This window comes from Schistocerca piceifrons, chromosome 5 (assembly GCF_021461385.2).
Source record: "Schistocerca piceifrons isolate TAMUIC-IGC-003096 chromosome 5, iqSchPice1.1, whole genome shotgun sequence".
Classification (NCBI taxonomy): domain Eukaryota; kingdom Metazoa; phylum Arthropoda; class Insecta; order Orthoptera; family Acrididae; genus Schistocerca; species Schistocerca piceifrons.
In genome coordinates this window covers 667,443,505-667,445,780 of record NC_060142.1, presented here as the reverse complement: position 1 = coordinate 667,445,780, position 2,276 = coordinate 667,443,505, and the positions used below count along the sequence as shown (strand labels likewise).

Sequence of the window (2,276 nt, the reverse complement as noted above, 5' to 3'; positions counted from 1 at the left end):
TACTGTATTTTTCGAAACTGAGAGAGAGTCCAATTCCTGGGTGACATCAGTCCCAATTCTTTGAAAAATATTAATAATTTTCGTATTAAGTAAGCAAAACACTGTCACTGTTATCTGTGTACAGTATTAGTAAGAGAAACCAAATATAAATGGGGCGTACACAGAAACTGAATAATTTACTATCCGTAAGAAGCTAATAGTATAGTGTTAGGTTGACACAACCACTCTTGAAAACCTTAAAATGAAAAAAAAAACATTGTACACGAAATGCATAACATGTTTTTCAACTATTGTTGGTGAAATATTCTAACAGATGTTATGATTCTTTTATTAATATAGTGACATACAAATAGAAAAGACAACGTAACGTGTCAAGCAGACGTCAGATGAAAGAGTGCAACACGACATCTTCCGAAGTAGATCGATTGTTTTCCTTACTTATCTTGTAACTGCGGGCTATCAAAAGCATTGAAATGAAATGATGTAATGTGGTGGCCCTCAACTAAGCACCCTCAGACTCAGAGCTGAAAAATTAAAAGCTTTGGCTGGTTTCGTTGTCTAGGGGCTCGGATGCATAGTTGCCGCATTACAAGCCAAATACTTCTGCGTCTACAGTATACAATATGAATATACACATGAATCGAATGGTTGAAGGTTCCTATCACTCAGAAATTGAGAATGTAACACAGAAATTTATAAATGAAAGATTGCAATTAAATAGAATCTGCAGGTACTATCTTAACGACTTTAAATGATGAGTACGATAGTTGAAGTACTTTTGAGAATGTGGTATATTTCTTGCAAAACATTTATTGGTGTCGATGGTCTAGCAATTAAAAAAAAAAAGCTGAATAACAGGGAAACAATAGAATAGTTATGAACAACATAGATCGTGAGATATTCACTTCTAAACGCACACTACGTCTTCACTGTACAAGTCACGGAAATCTCACAATTACACAAGTCGGCACTCAGAAGAATTTCTATCTGCCGCGACCACATGCAAACCGCTCCACACTCTCCAGTCTCTCTCGGGACCGTGCATCCGTTGCGCCGTAACGTCCCGGACTCTTACCGTGTCCTGTGCGACCGTCCCTCGCGCCACACTCTCGAACTCCACGTATCCTCTCCTGTACTCTTCTCCCATTTCCATCCAGTCTCCCCATTCACGAGCGCTATGATGGGCTAGAGAGCTCCCGCCATGTCTTCAAGCCAATGCACACTCTCAAGGAAATACATTCGAAATTCTAGATCTGCATTTAAATAACTTGAAATTAAATGAATATTCCTATGGCTGGACCAGAAACACGCTGTAACACACATTATTAAATACATAAACAGATTAAATAAACATACATCAAAGGGCTATGCAACAGCCTTGCCGCAGTGGATGCACCGGTTCCCGTCAGATCATTGAAGTTAAGCGCTGTCGGGCGTGGTCGGCACTTGGATGGGTGACCATCTGGGTCGCCATGTTCTGTTGCCATTTTTCGGGGTGCACTCAGCTTCGTGATGCCAACTGAGGAGTTACTCGACCGAATAGTAGCGGCTCCGGTCAAAGAAAACCATCATAACGACCGGGAGTCCGCATCCTTTGCTAAGAATGTGTAACATCATAGATTTAAGGGTCGACCTACGACAGCAATCGCACAACTTGCGTACGGGCCGTTAGACGCCGCCGCGAGCGCTAAGAGTGCGTTGCGGTCGCAGGCGCGTGTGTTGCGCACGGGCCGCGAGGTGTCGCCACGAGCGCAACCGTATATATGTGCCGACGGAGTTCGTCCAGCTCGCATTTTGTTGGCATCTCATTTTTGCCTATCCTCTTATTTGCTTAGTTGCTTAGCTCTTATTCATTTATGGTTCATGTTATTGTGCTCTCTTTCAGCCATTCTGATTGCTTTGATTTACTCCCAATTGAGAAGTGCTCATTTTGGCATTTCACTTCTGCATATTTCTCATTTTGCTAATAATATGCTCCTTAGCTTTTTACAGTTGATTTGATCAACATAGTCTCATGCACTGTTTGTTCATTTCAGCCTGTTCATATTTTGATGTTCTTTAAATACTGTAATAATTATCGGAAGCATTTCTTCCCTTAAACTTGTGTAAAGTATTCTCGATGCAGGATTTGTTCTGTGACGCAGGTGTAAGGTTTTGAATATAAATTATATGCGAAACTGTGTTTTAAAGGGAATTTATTTTTGCAGTTTGTACTACATCAGACGACAATTTCGTGATATTAGGGAGAAATTTGAGGGGCGAACCCATGGAAATAG

General features: G+C 41.0%; 1 pseudogene; it reads left to right on the top strand.

The window, feature by feature from the left end:
• Positions 1-1,368: 1,368 nt before the first annotated feature.
• LOC124799684 lies at positions 1,369-1,486 on the top strand (annotated as a pseudogene).
• Positions 1,487-2,276: the final 790 nt, after the last annotated feature.